The sequence below is a fragment of the Rissa tridactyla genome, chromosome 9, assembly GCF_028500815.1.
Source record: "Rissa tridactyla isolate bRisTri1 chromosome 9, bRisTri1.patW.cur.20221130, whole genome shotgun sequence".
In the NCBI taxonomy this organism is placed as follows: domain Eukaryota; kingdom Metazoa; phylum Chordata; class Aves; order Charadriiformes; family Laridae; genus Rissa; species Rissa tridactyla.
This window is the reverse complement of record NC_071474.1, coordinates 3,353,224-3,371,249: the sequence shown is the minus strand read 5'-3', so window position 1 is coordinate 3,371,249 and position 18,026 is coordinate 3,353,224. Positions and strand designations below refer to the sequence as shown.

The window sequence follows — 18,026 nt, the reverse complement described above, 5'->3', positions numbered from 1 at the left end:
GTGGAGACGGAGGGGCTGACAGAAGCCAGTCTCTACCCAGGCAGAAGCGCCCATGTGCAAGCCCGCACACGCACAGCTTTGCGCTGCCAGGTTTGATATTTGCAAGCTGAGTCTGACTCTTTTTTTTTTTTTTTTTCTCAGCAGACTAAGGAATGTGTCAAACCCTTATCCCAGGCAGGGACTGCAAGAACAACATTGCCCGTTCCTTGTATTTTTATGTAAAATGCATTTCTAGCCACACCCATAAAGATGTTTTCTCTCTCAGCAATGTACAGTGGAGTGAGTGAGAGATCAAGAATCCAGAACCTCAGTACTTTTTGCAGCAAGCTGGTCTGCGTTCTGTAGAGTCCTTAAATTATTTGGTGTGCTGTAGAAATTTTTCTAAATCCTTTGACAGTTTCTGGTATGTTTTAATCCTGGAAATGTTTTCCAAATAAATAGCAATAATGAAGTCCATCTTCTGGCTTGTGTTAGCAATTTTGATATGCAAACTATTCTGTGCTCTCTGCCCTTGCTTGTTTTTCATGTAGGGATAATTTTTAGGCGTCAGCGTTAACATCCAAGATTAATGGGTCCGTTCCTACTTCTGAAAGTATTGTTTCAGCTGCCTGTGAACTGAGGCAAAATCACCGCACTGATGTATGAATAGTTCACCTCTCAGAGTTTAGGTTCATAACCATTAAAATATTCTTGAGTATTTCTAATGGAAACTTTAATTTTTAAACATTCTGTGGCAGTTTTCATACTTTTCAGCTCATGTCATAGCTAAAATTTTGTGTAGACGTCTGTGATTTGCTGTTAATTTATAGCCTGACCTGTTTATTTCCTTCCACTGTTTCTGTCCTTCTAGGACTTATCTGCATTTAATTACATATTGTGTCAATGCCAACAAAGCGCAGCCAGGGACCTGGATCTCGCCGTGCAAGGCCTGATACAAACACCAAACAAAATAGCTTCTGCCCAATCCTACCATCGTAGCTAACACAGTGCTTATCCTGTCTTTCTTGTTCTTACATCTCCCCCTCCTTCCCACCCTGTTCCATCAAGCTTCCTCTGCTTTCTCTCCATGACCAACCTGCTGCTCGCTTGCTCTCTTGGCTGTGGCACACTTTCTTCCCCACCGGCACATTTAATTGCAATGTCCCATTTCATTATTAGCTTGTCACCACCTCTATCAAGTCACCTTTCCTAACTTATATCCAACCACAAAACTCTCCTGCATAGCTTGGCGTCAATTTTCCACATTAAAGCTTTGCCACGCGCAAAAGGGTCTATGAAAAATAATAACTACAGTGCTGTATTTATTTCTGAATAAAGAGCAGCATCAGTGAATAGTGTTACTGTACAGGCAGAGGCGGATTTGCTGTGTGCCCAGCTCTTGCAGGCGCATTGCACGGAAATGCGTCCGTGTATCGGTCAAACAAAGCCTTTCCCTTTGCAGGGACGTTGGAGATCTCTAGGCAGTGGTCCCTGCACACATCTGGAGACCGACCCCAAGATCATTAAGTCAACAGAAGTCTTCCTACTAATTCCATTTGGTGCTGGATCAGATTCTTGTTGTGCGTAGTAGGTTAATTAAACAAGTTAACAACTGCAGGAGGGCAGGCATCAAGCATGCTTAATGTGGTGTTCTGCTGCCTCGCAAGTGCAGGGTGGAGCGCGCTCAGCCAGATTTAGCCTCCCCGGGAGCGTGGCTGGGGAGACATGCAGCGTTTCTATGGACTGGCAACCACAGAACCATTTTTTTCCCATGTTGCAACCCCAAATTTCTAGCTGGTGGCACTGAAGTAGTTTTAAAAGTATGGTTTAGCTTATTTTAAGTGCATTTTACACATGGGTAAACTCAAGCCAGGCAGAGAAAAAGTGGCAGATGGTCAGTGACAGAGCCAGGAAGAGAACAGAGAACTTCCCTGTCCCAGGACAGGATTTTAACAGACTTTGTCCCAGGATTGTGAGATTCGACTGCTTATAATTCATAAGGGTTCAGCAGTGCTCAAAAAAAAAAGAAAAAAAAAAGAAAGAAGCTATTGCTGTTCACAGTAATTCCTGTCAGAGACTGGCTTCCATAGGCAAAACTATTCCAATTTCTTAAGTACGCAATCTGGGGTTTGATCTTTTCACTTTCTTACCAGTTTTATTCCTTTTGAACTCTTGGCTGTGCTACGTTCACTGCTCATTTAGGTCTGCAGGGGGGAAGAATGAGGCTCCAAAAGGACCCAACAGAACATCTTTCAGAGAGACATGACCTATCTGTAACCTTGGTAAAAATAACTATAAAGATAATGATAATGGATAATTATAAACCATGTAGCTGGCAAAACAACACTCTGCGTTTCAGAGGATGGATTGCCTTACCCTGTGCAGTTATCCACTTCAGGGTGCAGTAATGGATCGCCAGCCGGGCGGTTATGCAGTGAGATGGAGCCTTTGGCAAGCTGGAATCACACTGGAAATGAAGCGACATCTTTGTGGGCTTTTTTATATATGCATATTTGAAAATCTGGAACTTACCTCTTTTGACATAAAGAGACCGTCCCTGCTTGGAATAATTAAATTCTAGGACATGAAGACATTTGGACAGATTCTAGGACATTATTTCATTTTATAATGAAATAATAAAGTATGTAAATATTTTGATGCAGCAGTACAACAGTGCAGTTACCCTTCCTTTTACTGCTTCAAGAATAGTATTTCTGAAAAGCTTTTGCACTCCAGGGAAACTACTGATTATAAATTATAAAAGGGGCACTAGAATATCATGCATGTATAAAAAAAAAAAAAAAAAAAAAAAAAGAGGTTTCAGACCCTTCTTTAGATAAAGAACTTACTGAAGCAGCTAAAAATACAGGGAAATGAAGCGAACACAGGGCCTGATCCAAAAGCCAGTGAACTCAGCAGACGCACTGCAGGGGGGTTCGTTAGGTGTCAGAGTCATGTGTGTCATGAATTACAATTCACAAATGCAAATAAAGAATTTTATTTTATATGAGTAAAGATGAAGTCTAATTGCGGTGTCTAGGCATTCCACCTGGATAAAATGAGCAGATTTTTCTCCAGCAGGTAGACTTTCTCAGCAAGGATTTATTGCCAATATTTTTGTGAGAGTTTGTAGTCCCAAAAGCACAGAAATGCCGGGAAACAAAAAGGAAAGAAAATGTATCCAAAGACCAAACCCAGATGTTTCCAAATCATTTCTATAAATAAAAATCTGATGCAAACTCATTATCATTTCATTTTTCAGTGCTGAATTGCTTCCTCAGGATTTCAGAGTGTGCATCGGAGAATTTAGACTGTGCATCGTAAAGTTTCCCTCAGCAAATGGTGAAACTATTCCCAAGGCATTGCAGCAACTACCAAATATCGAACGATAGGAGACCCACTGGTTGGCCATTGGCATTAATTGGTGAAAAAACACTCAACACCGCATCGCTGTGGGAAGGGGTATCAAGCAAGTGATGCCGTACCTCTTCTCCTGTTGTTAGCAGGCAAATAAGTATGTACAGCTGGAGCATATTTCTAGAATGGCTCTTCCTGTAGACACTGGAAGCTCTGAAGCAAATATTTGCAGCAGATTTTTGGGGAATGGGACAGCAGAAGGGTTGCTTGAGGATGGTCCAAGTGCTAATGCATGTACCAAACCTAACCTGTTGTTTGTTCCAGCACTAACCCGTTTTAAGTATTGCTCTCGTCAGTAAAGCAAGAAAACAAAAGCTTCTCTTTGTGGAGTAATATCAGGAAGGAAATTATGCATGCAGATTCGCCAGCAAAAATAACAGTCTCGGGCTGTTGTACAGACTGATGCGTGTGGTGGATGTACACACTGATACTGCTGCTTTGCTGCTATTTTCAGCAGCTCCTGTACCCTCAGGAGTGAGAGAAAGGACTTAACTGCTGTAACTGTTCATGCAGCAGCCTTAAAGGTTCGATTTGGACTCACGCTCTTTGGCCCATCTGGAGGCGATTTCTGCAAATAGGAGTCTGTTCTCTGAATCAGTCTCGTTCATCATCCAGAGTCACGCCACGTCATACTGTGATGCTGTGGGTATCTTCTCTCACCTCAGATATAAAACCGCTTTCCTTCACTAGAGATCTCAGCTCCTTATTATTTGAATTTTTATTTACTTCCAAATCATGCCTAGGCCAATTAATTGCATTCCACATTCCTAAACGTTCCCCACAGTTTTGTCTGGCGAAGATACTTCAGGCTCTAAACTCTTGTGTAGTCCTGGTGTTTAAAGTTTTTGAATTTTGTTCTAGATATGACTTTTATCATGACGGGTTAAGTGAAGTATATCTATCAGTTAACCACTTCTCAGGAGTACTATTAGGCTTAATTAATATTTGTAGAACACTATTGAGATTCATAAGCAGATATGTAAGTACAAAGGATTATAATTAATTTAAAACTACCTAATTTTTGAGTAAATGGCTAACAACACTTAAGGTAAGATTCTCCAAGTAAAACTAATTCATTTGATTCTTAGACAAAAACATTCAGAAATCTGGGGTTCCATTTACTACTACCACTGTATGATGCATTTTGATTTTTATTGTCCTTCAACATCCTTTGATATATCCGGGCACATAACATAGCTTGCTTTAGTTCAGCAAACACTGTCCAACATGTATAAGTCAGGTTAAAATAAAACAAACTACCAAAATAACTAAATGAATAAACTCAAAGGCAATCTACATCACCATGCGCCTTTAATATTTTAAGTATTTGAACCATAAAGCCTGTAATTAATATTATGGGATAATTTCCAGATTTATTTATAAGGCATCTCATTTACATAAATAGTCATTATCTGGCAAAAAACCCCAGATCATTAAAATTCAGAAAACTGACAAGCCAGATTGCGATCAGTCAAGATTTACCAAAGAGGTTTGCTAGACTCCCTGTTTGAAACTGTTCTGGGAAAAAAATCTCTGCTCCTGAACAAGCTTAAACATGACATCGCTTTGGAAATACAGGCAGTGCCTCATCCACATGACATCACCCAACAGAACAGTTATTTTGGACAGTGAGAAAACATTGGGTCACTCTTCTCACTAACTGTCATGGAGGGTTTCCAAGAAGATGCCTCTGAAACATCTGCCCTGAAAATCTGACCCAGATTATAGTTGATGTTCTCATAACGCAGCTTTTCTGCTTTTCTGAAACTCTACAGCATTTCAAAATACTTTTCAAAATACTCCTTTCTTTCAAAATACTTGCAATACTTACGGTACTTCAATGCTTTCAAAATTTGGCATCTACTCAGAAAACACGTTACACAGAAAAGAAAAAGAAGGAAAAAAGGGCACTTCAGTGTTTCTGTTTGCAAGCTAGAGTCATCGCTCCTCAGTTGTTGGCTCGAGAGTCACAGGTATTTAAAAATATGTCCCGGTTGACTAAAAGAAGGCATCTCGGGCCCTGCTGTCAGTGCTTTTGCTATTCAAGATCCAGAGTGTTCATTGTCAGATTTTTTTCTACATAGAAATAAAACCACCGATTTTTTAAGAGCTACAGCTACAGAATATATTCAAAAAACCATTGCAGTTTCCCTGTTAAGTGAAACCCTTGTCTGTCCTTTTTCAGTGTGAGATAATTCTTTGAAGTGTGAGTGTAAGCCCACCAGGGTAAGGTGATACACCACAATCTACCCTGTTTGGGCGATTTTCTTCCTAATTCCTAAAGAATGGAGGTTGGCTCAAGTACTGAGCCACGAGGATTTCATTGCAATATAGGTATTTTTAGTATCTGTTATTTTATCTTGGGTACTTTTAAATCTGTACCACTGCCCAACTCCTTTCCTAATTATCTGAAATTCTTTTCTTCTGTAACTGCCGTGGAATGTTCCCTTGTATTATTACACCTACTGGCCTTATTATATTGGGTCCTAATTATACTCATCTATCGATTCGGTTAGGTAGGAGTGTACTTGTTTAAAATGCGAGCAACTGCTGAGAAACAGAGGCAAAACAAAGGAACAACATTAAATCTCACCAGTGAGTCACCGTGAATATAGGTCAGACCAAGCTTTTACCCTTTCCTGAGCAATCTGAGGATTTGGTCCAGCGTACCCGAAGGAGCCTTTAACAGACACCTCGTGCAGTCAGAACTCAAACTTACATTCGTATTCCTTTGCCGTAATAGCACTGCCACTTCGGCATGGGAGTTTAGAGATGAACGCTTCCTTAGCAACTGGTCCACAACCTGGAGCTGACAAAGGAGATGAGGGTGAACACAAACCAAAGCACTGTGAGAGTAACATACAAAACCTATTTGTTTAGCCCAACCTGCCCCAAATAATACTATGGATCTGCTCAATCTCATCCACTTAAAACTCAAAATCAATGTGCAGAAGAGGGAGAGTGATGTATCATATCTGATCTGGGGGAGGCCCTCTGCTGCAACAGTAAGGAGCTCTATATAACGAGGTAGGCAGAGAGAACTGTGGATTAATTAAACTGCTTGATCACCCCCTTGAAATAAATATGACTAAATGTTGATGCAATGGAAGTAATTCACGTAACGAGGTTTGAATTTGACTCATAACGACAGTACAAAACTATCTTAATATATGGCAATTTTTTAAAATCACAGTCTGACTCTTAATACAAAAAGCAATACTCCCAGTGTCAATAATGAGATTGGAGGAAATGTCCTTGGCAAGTCAATTTGTTCCATGCTGCTGATGGTTCCTGTTAGTGACAAGCATTTTTTTCAAGAAGGAAACAATGGAAAACAGATGCAAAAGCATTTACCAGAAGGCCAAGCAATAGCAGCTTTTCCAAAATGTCAAGTGTGCAGAGTAGAGTCAATTTAAAAGAGAATTAATTATTTAAACTGAATTAATTTGACTACAATAAAGCCCTGTTAAGCCATCTCATCCATCCTACTTCCTACTGTGCTACCCCTTACAGTCTAACTCTAAATACTGACCTCTGTTTTCAAATACTTCAACTGAAAAATCCCTTGCCCAGTCATAGTACCACTATGTTACTTTTTTAATATATTTACTGCATCCCTTCCAGGAACTCACCTCCACATTCGCAACTCATACAAGTTTAACCCCTGGGTCCTCTTTTTTCCCCTTTTCCTCCTTCAGCTTTTTATTTCTTGTGGTGTTTTTGCAGATGCTTCAGGCAATTTCCGTCACTGCATTCATCAGATCCATCTTTTCCCTGCAAATCTGTCTTTTGCATAAAGTCCCTCATATCTTCATTTTCAACAACATTTCGCTTTTGCTTCATGCGTTGCCTTGTCATTGCTTGCCTTTGGAGAAAGGAACGTGATTGAATTTTAGGTCTACGGCATTTCATTTTGGAAGCTCATTTTCTCAAAGGAATATCCATACCTACTTCCCCTGGAACCAGTTGTCCCGAAGTGCTTCATTTCCTTCGAGGAAGTGCTGTAATACAACAGATTATCACCCGCAGAAGGACTACTCAAGGGACCACTGTGCCCACTATTTGCCTTTTCTAGGTCAACACAGATTTGCAATGCTACCAGCTTTTTAAAAGTGGCAATGATGGTGACCTACCGCTCTTTTTCCTTGATAGCGTTATATGAAATATGTCAAACACCAGCAGAGCCACTGTTGCTCTGAAACCTTTTGTTTCCCACGGGAATATCTCTAACATTTCTACCAGTGATAGGCCAAAGCTCTCACTTTTGGTTTCCAGTTTCAATATGGGCAGAGGAACCATTCCAAACCCATCCTTTTCTGTACTGTTGAAAACTTAAAGCAAAACCATCTGTGCTAGGATTTATGTAATTTCCTTTATTTCTTCTAATTCACGGAGGAAAAAGAACTCCTGTCTATTAAGCGATAAACTTAATTGCCCTGGGTCTTGCCTGTACTGGGAATGCATATCAATTTAAGTGCATCAGTGTAAAAATCAGTCTCATTAAACCAGCTCAAAGCCCTAAAATAGACAGAATACCGTTTTAACACTTGCATGTAGTTATTCATATTAAAGTTATAATTTACAGGAGCTCGTGATGAATATAAACCAGAATTAAAACAGCTGAGATGCACCTAGATTACTCAGCAAAAAGTCTTTAGCGTAACTGATTTTTAAATTGGCAGTTAAGAACTCTCTTCTGTAGCATATTCAAGGCCTCGGAGGAATACAGTCGGTTGGGATATACCACTCCTTATTTTGTGATGTATTAGACACAACATGTAAAATGTGAACACACTGAGGCCAAACTAACATCTTCCCTCTGCCCATTGTACAAAGGGATGTGAACGGAAGTCAGTGAAGAATTTCACCACAGAAATGTAACCCAGCAGGTGCTAATTCACTTTTTTTTGTTTGTTTGTTTTTTTAACCTAAGACCTACAACTAACATCCAGCACAGCACGTTAACTGTCGTTCAGTTGCTGTAACATAAACGCATTGCATGGACTCCTCTCTGACAACTGCCCCTGAAAGGGCAGGTCAGACTGGAAAGGATCCTATGGAAGGTCCAAGGAGCAACAATTTCTTAATGATGTATAAATTCATCTTTATAGAGCTGCAGTAATGCAGTATTTATTAAATTATTTTGTACACTGTCATTTTCTTGCCGTGCAAGGGGAATGACTAATGTACATATGGAAAAATTTGAGAGAGTTCTTAGAAACCATAATATTTTGCTTGATCATTCATAACCAAATATGTAAAAGAACTATTCACCGTATCGCTATTGCGCAGCTTGTATTAGATCTCCATAGTTACACTTGGCATAACAAGTACAAAAATGAAGTATCTTTGCGGGGCTGATAAGCAGACAGGAAGCAAGCGAACATCTGCTACAGCTTTAGATGGTTTTGCCTTCAGCGACCGCTGAAAAACTTCAGGCTCTGCATTCCACGTACTGCTTGCTCGGCCTTTGACACTAGCAGCTGTTCAACAGGAGGTATAACATGTTATACCTACAGAAAAGGAGGTGCATTATTTTCTAAAGCAGTATTGGGATATTTAATGGGATCCTTTCTTTCCATTTTCTGATCACTAGAAACACTGGATAGCAGACACCGCGGGTGGAGTTATCTCCTGAAGGTCAACCACTTCCTATTTTACAATTATTTTTTTTCTAATGTTGTGTTTTCCTTTCCAAAACAGCTTTGTTTTGTTTTGTTTTGTTCTGTTTTAAACACCAAAAACAATTGCACCATATACTGAATAGTAATTATAATCATCATAATCATTGTGAGGAAACCATGTGCTTCCCTGAATCAGGGCTGGGGTTCCAGTCCAGGCAATCTGTCTTCTTGTAGCATAACGGCATTTCTGTAGCATGGACAGCCAAGGAACAGAGTTACACAAAATAAATATCAAACAATTTAGAGCAAACTCTTCCTTTGTTTAAAGAAAGACCTGTTGAACACGATGTTTTAAAAACGAGCTCAGCCATACGGTGTAGATTCTCTACTTTTGCATACGGAGGAAATCTCTGCTCCAGACAGTTCAGCAGTTCTCCGCCTACACCATATTTTTATTTGCATGGAAAAATCCTAATGGAGAGCAAGCGACAACAGCATATTTCTTAGAGTATTGAGGCCCATATACTGTAAATGCTTCTTTACGTACTTCCTCGCAGATTGTAAGTTCACCTAGGAAATAATTACAACAGTTGTGATGAAATCGGATTTAGCCGTATATGGTAGATCCTTTGGGTTTGACACAATGAAATGAAAATGGGTTTCGGGGTAACAACGAGAAAGATGAAGACACTACTCCAGAGTTATGTAAGTGTAACTGAGAAGAGCATTTTGCCCAGAAATTCTATGTTCTGTGCTTCAGAGTCATATGCAGTTTTTTATATGTTCTATTCTTAAACTGCAGATGGATGCTGTTTTGCCAGAAAATAAATTAAATACAAAGATGACTTCAAACATTTGCAGGAGCCTTGCTGACGCTCAAAATAACAAAACATCAAGTAACTTTCCTGGTGAGATCATAAAAGCAGAGACACGGTGATCAAAGTAAGAAAATACAAGACTCGTACTCCATCCCTAATGCAAGATGCTTTCTCTGTGCAGGACCAGGAGCTAATGTGGCACAGAGATGTTCCTATAGTCTACAAATAAAGTATATGAGGTGGATACTTCGGCAGTATTTAATTAGTTAAACATGGGAATATCCACAAAGACAGTCAATTTTAACCCTTGGGACTGGCAAATGCCTGACTCAGGTTATTATTTTTTAATATTACTGTTATTAACAGCAATAATAATAGTGATGGTGTTAATATATTCATTTTAGTAGAGCCCTACCATAGTCCTCAATACTCTCTACAAACACAGAAGTGTAGATTGCATTTGCTCTGAACAGTGTGCTCCCAAACAGGTAAGAAAAACAAAAAAAGAAAAATACAGAATGAATTTGTTCTAGTGGCAAATATCTTAATAATTCTGTGACTTTGGAGGGGCTTGGCTGTATTAAGCCAAAAGGAGTAGCTGGGCATGAAAATAGGCTATTTAAAGTAGGAATAACTGTATTATTTCCACGATCATAATGCTATTATCTTCTGGATTTCACAGGGAACTGAATTTTTTAAACTGTATTCATATTAGAATAATTAAATATCTGCCTTGAACTGTGCACACATTGCATCTAACCAGCTGGAAACGGGCCAAAACCTGAAGCAATCTTTAGCAGAGCTGCAGAATCAATACATCAATTCCCATTAATTTGGTGTCAGAGGAAACAAATGTGTACCTGTCTGCTGCGTGTGTGTTCCCTGCAGAGGCTTACTAAAATAGGCATCTTCTGTCTGCCTTCCTTCCCTGTGCCCTCCAAACAACAGAAACCAGGGTCAGAATGGGGGAAACACGGTCCGTCTCCAAAATCTAATTAAGCCAGTTTTAGTAACCCAGTATCCTGGCCGAGTTATACACAAACTCTTGGCCAACTCCAAGCCATCCCAAACTCTACCCTGTCTACCCCGTCCCGTTCATTGTTGCTCCCCTGGTGCTCCAGTCCCTCCAAAATACATCTCTACTCCAGGGCAGAGAACACCCAGGCAAGCTGAGGTGGACCCCCTTTCAGTCTGTCAAAGCCATAAGCCATAATTCTGCACAGTGGTGAGACAATATTAATGACTAATCACAATCGAGAGTGCATTTTAAACCATATGGAGGTTTCTTGATCAATCCAAGCTCCATAACACGTGCTGTGCCGCAAACATCTTGCACATCTTGCTCACTGCACAGCTGGCTACTGAGAAAAATCTCGTCCCAGAAGGTTTGCTCAAGCACACGGAATTCATTTTTAGCATCCCAAAGGTGTGTGTACTCCTGGAGCTGAGAGTGCAACCTGTCCGACAGCAGCTTTCCAGGGAAAGGAGCAGGAAAGAGGCAATGGGTGATGAGATTAGCCCCCACGGAAGGAGACTCCTGCTTGGAATATCAACACATCTTTTCCGTCTCTCTCATTGTGACTGTTTGTGCTTTTATCAGATTTTCAGTTTGCTGCTTAAGCTACGGGACCAGATGGCTCCCACGCATAATGCACTGAATCATGGCAAGGCTTGAGGTATTTGTTATGTATAACAGCAAACACATGCGCTGGACCAGGTTAAACGCTTTCACAGTTAGCATATGGTGCGTACTGCATATGGATGGTGCTACAGCAGGTACCTATATATACATACAGCCGGAAGATTGGAGTATCTTTTCTTCTTGCGGGCTGTCAGGAAAATGACTGTCATACCTTCAACACAAATAGCAAGAAATAGAGGCAGCACAGTAACACATGGCACAGGACAGATGCTAGGCACGTCCCGTGATGCGCCATGCCTGATGGCAAGGAATCCTGATGGGACAGGGACAGGAGGCTCTTGTTCCCCCTCTGACTTCTCCTTACAGCTTGTGATTAAGCTGGTGCTGACACCTTGCCCGGAGCCTATTTGCACGGCCGTAGCTGTGGGCGGGAATTCTGCCACGAAGCACCTGCAGAAAAGGAGATAAACTCATTGTTTGAGACCATCTTTGCCTCTGGCATTTTTAAAATAGAAAACAAACCTCATTTTCTCCTCACGTAGATCTGGGGTAAATTCAAGATGTGGCACCCCTGTGAAATTAGTGTGGATGAGAGGGGAGTTTGCAAATGCAACTATCGCACTTGGCAGAGGGTAAGGCTGTTGGGTTTGGACAGTGTGAGTTGTGCTTCAGTGACAAGACCATAAAAATCACCCCATAGTCATCCCGCACCAGTATATTGCAAATACCCATTTCTGAGCGCTGAAAGACACTGAAATAATGAAAGATGGTTTTTAGATACCTGGGAAATGACTGTTTCAGAGAAGTCCAGACTGCCATGCTGGGACTCGATGCAAGTAACAGATCCCAAGGTGGGATCTGTCCCAAATAGCACAGCTTGATACTGCGTGTGTGCCCTGGGTTGCACCGGGAAGGAACAGCCGGCCACTTTCCGATGGCCACGCTCCACCCCAAGTATTTTCTGGGATGAGAAAATTATCCTTTGGCTATTTTTCAGCCTGCTTTTCTTAGTATGCATTTGATATGCCCTCTGTGTTTGGAGTGACAGGGCACCTCGTCAGCGGGTGCCGCGCTGGCCTTTGCGGAGGGGCGGGAGCGCTGGCAGGCAGCGGGACGCCCGCCAGGGACTGGAGCAGTGACCAGGAATGTCAAAACTGCAGCCTGTGCAGAGCGGCGCTGATGAAGGTTAACGCGTATTGCCACCACCTTTGAGGTCAGCATCGGGCTCACTTTAGCAGCCCTATAAATAGATGCTCAAGGTTGACCGAGAAGAGGATTTGGCTTTGATGGATCTCGTTTAGCATTCCCAAGAGAGGAAGGCAGATTTTTTTCCCTTTTTCTCTTCCAAGCCTCTAACCTTGGGTTGGTCTCTGTGGGAAACATTAGTGGCATTTGCCAAAAGAGCTGCTACTGTGAGCCAGATGTCCTGCTGTGTCGCACAAACCATACGTACGTGTACCTTCAACCTGCAAATCCAGACCTAATTCCACTAAAGGCTCAAACTAATTCCTCTCTGGCAAAACTAGGGAAAAAACCCAAACAAACCTTGAGCCTAATTGCTTGAAAACAGTAGGACACCTAGTGGATTTATAGGGAATACCTTTGGGATTATGAGCAACATTTTGTCATTTTCTTGGCAAATCCAACTATGAACATATTTATAGAGGAATCATTGAAATATCAGGGTTTCTATTTAATAAATTAATCTTGTTATAGCTGTTACAGCCTCTAGTTTGCCTGAAGAAGTTATTGCACCCTATAAAAAACCAATGAGTATTGTTTGAATGACTTGAAAAAAAAATAATTATGGGGAACTGGATGGTTCCCAAGGCCTGGGAGCAGGAGGAAGGGTATTCTGCCAGATCAAAGCCATCCCAGTTGTTCCATCTGACAGCTCTCTAATGATCTTAATGAGCAAAGTTGTATAGTCTCAGCCTGGCTTCCTGGATAATTGTACAGCTTCACAACAAGCACGGCCATGCTGAGCACAGCCAGCCAGCTCTGTTGGTTGTTTCAGCAGCGAACGAATTGGCCACAGAAATAAAACTGCCTTCTTAATTCCCCCGGGCTGATCTCTTGAATCCAAATTAGAAGATGATGGGATGTGTGATAATGCTTGCACTGCTGTCATTGACATTGTATTTGTCTGGTAGCGACACCAACATCAAGCAGAATTTGACCCCAGATAGGAAATAAAACCCTGTGGCAGGGTGTAGTAAGAGGAAGAAGATTTTGAGCCATGTCTCAGAAATTATATCTTGGCCAGCAACTATCCTGGAGCTGCCAGTATTATCTTGCTAATGTGTCTCTGGAGGCAGCAGACACAGACAAGGAGATGCGTGTTGAGTCCAAAATGGATGCAGGAAACTGATGACTTCATTTTGACAGTCATCACAAGAAACACCAAGTCATCGACTCTGTTGCATTCGATTCCTGTTCCCAAAGCATACTGCAAACTTCCCTTCCTTTCTGCTTACTGTAATATTGTCCTAGCGAAAGAGCATCTCCAGAAGATGGTTAATTTTAATAGCGCTGCTCCCTTCCCACTTTTTCTTCAGTGCCGCAGAGATCCCTAGAGAACGGCAAAACCAGGGTGAGGTTTGATTTTGAACAGGTCCCCATTCAGATCCAGGTCCTTTTTTATTCCAGCGCCAGGGGTAGGAAAGAAAAGGCTGATGTCGAAAGTAATTTTGATTGGGTCCATTTCTTCTTATATATTCTTTTCTTAGAGCTAGAAAAAGAATACAGAGCATGCTGGAATTCAAGTTATTAACAGAAGAATTCCTGTCAACTCCATGCATTTTCATTACTTCTATCTCTGTCATGGAATTACTCCTACATCGTAGACCCTTTAGTTTGGTCCAGGGTTTTAAAAGGAGAGGGGTTTTATAATTTCAGTGGACAGATTTTATATTTGAAGGATTTTTTTCTGACTGACATGTCAAGCTGGGGGTAGTGAGTGCTAAGAGTATGCTTTTCTCTAATTTAGCAGCTGGATTGGAAAGCTTGAATTATCTCTGCATAATTGCAATGATTCATGGATTGTTAGAAAATTGCAAAGTATTGATTGGGTTTCCCCCTTAGGAAATATTTCTCCTCTGATAAAACAGAGTAAGTTCTGGGCCTTCGCTTTTGTCCTTCCTGCCTTCTGCCCTGGGGAAGCCAGTGGCTCCTTTCATCTGGGAAACGGGAATTTGGGTCAACAGCCATTCGAGGACAATTTTGAATTATTGCGGCTTCCAGTGCCAAATCTTTCCTTGAGCTTCACAAAGCGATGGGCTTTGCAAAGTGTGAGCAGGGATTTCAGAGCCAGAAAAACCAGGACCAGCAGCAAATACTGGCCACCCGTTTCACATTCTTCTATTTCCATGTCAAATACCACTGGTGTGTTCTGCAAAGAGACCTTGACCTTGTTGTGGGATCGCTACAACCATGAAAGATGGTGGTAAATTTTCCCCTTAATTAGGCCAGGATTTCTCTCAGGGTCTCGGGAGCCAGTGGCAGGAGGGAAGTGGGAGAATGAAGGGAGAACCAGGCGTGGGGAGAGCCTGATGCCCAGTGCCTGGGGCTGAGCAGCTCAGAGCTGATAGCCCTGACGCACATCTGCACGTTAATGGTGCTGCTGAGACAAAAGCTGGGGCCTTTTTGGCAGCTGCTGTACGAATTTCCAGAACAGAACCATAAATACGCAGTTATGAGTGTGACCTCTGCTTCTTTTCTTCACTAAATTGAACATCCAAGGGCCAGCTGAGGATCATTCCTTGTCTCTGCTCCAGTTGCTTGGAACGTGCTGCCTCCGCAAATGGTTGTGCCTAAGTACAAACTGAAGAATTACGAGAGTGCGCTAATTCAGGGTTTGCAATGAATTTAGTGTTCCCGCAAGGATGACACTAACGGCAATTAACGCAGCAGAAATGCCAGTGCTGAATGGCTGTTCTCACATTAAAAACTGTCAGTCGAAGAGCTCACAGTCCTCTGTTATTTCAGGCCCGACCTCTGCTTTTTGGCCATGTTTCATATGCACGGGAGGTGTCCCAGGGCACCCCCTAACTATGGCAGCACACTCCAGGAGGGGGCACAGAGAAAGAGCAGAGCAGCCAAAAACAGCCTGTGCTGAGAGCGACACTTCCTGAGCGCTTGTATATTCTCATGTGGGGCTTACCTGATCAGCAACAAAATTAACCCAGGACTGAACAGAATGTAAGACTTCAATTTCTGGAGCTCCTGGCTAGTCCAGCGCTATCCTCGTGCCCTGCTGTAAGTTTACTCCTGTTAAGATGCAAAGTTCTTTCTGCTGGTTCAGTTTTGCCTCTCTGCACCATGAAGAACCTGATTATAAACCATCAAATGCATTTAAACGGGCTTGGCTAGAAATAACCCCTGCTGCTGCTCATATACATGGCAATCTGCTGCAATTTTCATGTTACGATGCGTGATTGGTAAAAATGCCTCTGCTTCATAAGTTCAACACGTGACAGTGGTACAGCAGTGTAGGGGCTGTGATTTTTAGCTCAGCCAGAAAAGGCATTGTCCTCACTTTGTTCCCTAAAGTCTTGCGTAGGGCGAGCCAGTTCCAGATGAGGAACATCTGCAATTTGATGCAAGCAGAAGTAACGCTTACGCATATGAAAAATGTAAATAAAGGGTGTTTCCAGGCTCACAAACAAAATCCAAAACACAAAAAGGAGAACAGCTCTTACCAGAGGATGACTAAAAATACTTCATCTGTGTTATTTTGATTTTTTTAGAACTAATAGCATTTCTGGAGGATGAAACCAGGCCTGAGAAACGTCAAGTGAAAATTAATAGCAACCTGGTCTAGTGGGAGGTGTCCCTGCCCGTGGCAGGGGAGCTGGAACTAGATGATCTTTAAGGTCCTTTTTAGCCCAAACCATTCTATGATTATATGAATAGCGTTTTGACAACAAAGTTCAATGGAGAATGGCAAATAGGATGTAAGAAGGAAACCTTAGCTACAGAGTTATAAACACGCCCCAGCCTCTACACATACAAGTATCCGTTACCAATTTTAATGCGCTACTCGATGCAGTAGGATAACTTCTGAGAAGGGTGGCAGGAGCATGACGAGCATTTTCAGTCTCAAGATTTTGGGTGTTCTTGGTTCGTCTGGAGATAAAAAGGATGAATTCAGAGACGAAGCAGACTCCTACAGACCTCACCGCTACACTACCAGAGTGCTCTCTGCTCCTGTGGGGTCTGGCCTTGCAATGCCCTTATGGAACAGGCACACGCAATTATTCCCATGGGACATGGGAATGGTGTCCCGAGGACGTGATGCCTCGAATGCTCAGGGGGGTTTGTGCACCTGCGAGAGGCTGGAGGCACACGTTCTGCCAGGACACGCCGTAGGCTGGTGGCAGGACATGCAGTGAGCCCAGACCCCTATCTCCGACCTCACCCGTGTGCTCCCGGGGAGCCTCCGCCGGCAGCGTGGTCACACATCCTGGTCACACGTCATGTGCCTGTGTTGTTAGTGCTCTGTTTTCTCCGCTTAGAAGCTCTGAGGCAGCGTGAACTATTTATGCTTAAGCACAGAGGATCACGTTATGGCTCATTATCGTTCCAGCAGACGGTAACTGATGCGCAGCGCTGACGCCGATGCCTGGGGGTTCCTCGCCATGCACAGGAATGATAACACGGCCCCTGACTGCAGAGATGGCGACGTACTGCTGCTGCCAAGGGCAAGCTGGTGGAAAAAGAGCAGTTTCAAGAGCTTTGGTTTAATCATCTTGACACAAACACAGTTTTTATCCTTTTCTGTTTAAGGCTCAGGCCTGTGCCAAGGGAAGCTGATGACAAAGCTGGTGTCTCCCCCAGCACAGGGGCAGGCGAGTGACGGGCTTTTGGGAAGGGAGAAGCGGGGTGTGCAGCAGTGTGACGGTGGGGAAGGGGCTCACGCTCGCAGCCTCTTTGCGCCTCGTGAGCTTCTCAGCTCCACCATGAGCTCTGTGGGCTTCACACGCTGCTCATGGCCCACTATGCAGGACGGATCTGTGACACCTGGGGGGGCTTCCCACTAACCCACCCCAAACCGCAGTGGGGTCCCGGGCAGCCCCGGGGTGGGAGCCATCGCCTGCCTGCATAGCTGGGAGGGCATCCACACCCTTGCTGGGGATAGATAGGGCTGGTGGGCGCCAGCCAAGAGGTGAGGTGCGGCGGGGACAACTCTGTATGTGAAGGAACCCGGGGGGAAGCGAGGAGCGTGTCCGGCCGTAATTTGGTCAAAGGAGATCAAAAGAAAAAAAAAAAGGAGAAGGCTGGCAAAAACCATTAGGTTCCACCGAGATTTGAACTCGGATCGCTGGATTCAGAGTCCAGAGTGCTAACCATTACACCATGGAACCACTCACTTACTTTTTCTCCCAGCCGCCACTAGTCCCTTTGCCGCCGTCCCCCGCGCTCCCGCCGCAGCCGTTTCCGGGCCGTAGCCGCCGGGTGGGTGGGCGACCGGTGTTGTCCGGGCGGGTCTGCGGGACCACCCGCTCTGCCGGCACCGTCCCTTTACGGCCGGGGTGGGCGGGAGCG

At 43.1% G+C, this 18,026-nt stretch overlaps 1 long non-coding RNA gene and 1 other non-coding gene across 3 annotated transcripts; both read right to left on the bottom strand.

The window, feature by feature from the left end:
• Positions 1-1,255: 1,255 nt before the first annotated feature.
• Positions 1,256-18,014, bottom strand: LOC128914824 (uncharacterized). 2 transcript variants are annotated; one of them, XR_008468443.1, is made up of 6 exons: positions 17,856-18,014; positions 16,505-17,187; positions 12,262-14,211; positions 7,029-11,930; positions 6,116-6,205; positions 1,256-2,446 (listed from the first exon to the last, which is right to left on the bottom strand). It is a non-coding gene; the product is annotated as an uncharacterized LOC128914824 (long non-coding RNA). The 2 variants fall into 2 exon arrangements; XR_008468442.1 differs by lacking the exon at positions 1,256-2,446 and having other exon boundaries at positions 2,909-6,205.
• On the bottom strand, positions 17,774-17,845 carry TRNAQ-CUG (transfer RNA glutamine (anticodon CUG)). The gene has a single exon. It is a non-coding gene; the product is annotated as a tRNA-Gln (tRNA).
• Positions 18,015-18,026: the final 12 nt, after the last annotated feature.